Raw genomic sequence first — 1,206 nt, forward strand, 5'->3', positions numbered from 1 at the left:
ACCCTAAGGTCCGAGTAAGGAGGGACAGGAATTTCAACCCTAAGGTCTGAATAGAGAGGGAAAAGAGTTTCAGGCTCCTCTAGAAGGAAATTTCAGTCCACTGACTACCACTGATCAGTACAGCTTCCCTGTTGCAAAGATCTCACCCAGCAATGAGATTCAAACAAGAGGCCAGCCCAAGCTCCAGAGCTGCTGCCAGCTTCTCAGGCTGGAATGACGGCCTTTGCTGGAGAGATGGAGCTGATGACGACAGCAGGCCTCCCCTGTGACAGTTGCCACCAAGAGCATTCCTGGCAACCACCTTCATCATCCGCCCCTCTGGAGTTGGTGTGGCTTCCCTGGCCTGCCTGCTCTTGTAGAAGTCAGATAATCATTAAGTATTTATTAAATGGTCAATTAATATGCCAGGCAGCATAATAAAAAGCATTGTAAATACATGAAAATGACTACTTACATACAAGATATATACCATGTAAATGAAAGGACATGTCAGAAGGCAGACAGGAGGGGAGGGCTGAAGGCTGGGAAAGACCTCCTACGAAAGGTCGGATTTCAGATGGGTCTTGAAGGAATTGGGGAATTGGAGGTGAGGAAAGGGTGCATCCTAGGTATGGGGGGGCAGTCAGTGAAAAGGCATGGGGCTCTTATGTATGTACACGTAGATCAGTGTAGCTGAACTGTTCAGCATGTGGAGGGAAGGGCAGTGGAGAAGGCTGGAAGGACAGGAGGGAGCCAGAATGTGAAGGGCTTTATTTAAAAGTCAAATTTTATATTTGAACCTAGAAGAAATAAGGAACCATTTGAGTTTATTGAATGGGAACAGAGAGAAGGTGATGCAGTCAGATCTGTGCTTTAGGAAAATCACTTTAGCAAGTAGAGGAAGGATAGATTAGAGTGAAGCCAGACTTGGAGGAGGGAGACCAACTATCAGGCTACTGCAACTATTGCAGAGGTCAGTCACGAGAGGATGAGGCCTGCAGCAGGGTGGGGGATGTCGAGAGAGACGTGGTCAAGGTCAATGTAAGTGAGGAGATGAGGACGGGCACTGAGGACCCTCAACAGAACAGACGGGCTTTCTTAGCAGACTGGAGAATATTGTGGTTGCAAGTCTGAGAACAGGAGAGCTCCGTCCTTCTCCACCTTGCTCTGTGGGCACAGCTGTGTGTGTGTGTGTGTGTGTGTGTGTGTGTGTGTGTGTGTGTGTGT

At 48.3% G+C, this 1,206-nt stretch overlaps 1 protein-coding gene across 1 annotated transcript in view; it reads right to left on the bottom strand.

Moving 5' to 3' along the window:
- The window catches only part of HDAC11 (histone deacetylase 11), a 51,194-nt gene that overhangs the window by 12,808 nt on the left and 37,180 nt on the right, over nt 1-1,206 (bottom strand). The gene's annotated exons all lie outside the window — the stretch shown is intronic.

This window comes from Petaurus breviceps, unplaced genomic scaffold, assembly GCF_028583685.1.
Source record: "Petaurus breviceps papuanus isolate PSGF00001 unplaced genomic scaffold, PetGlider_PUasm1.0 174, whole genome shotgun sequence".
Lineage (NCBI taxonomy): Eukaryota > Metazoa > Chordata > Mammalia > Diprotodontia > Petauridae > Petaurus > Petaurus breviceps.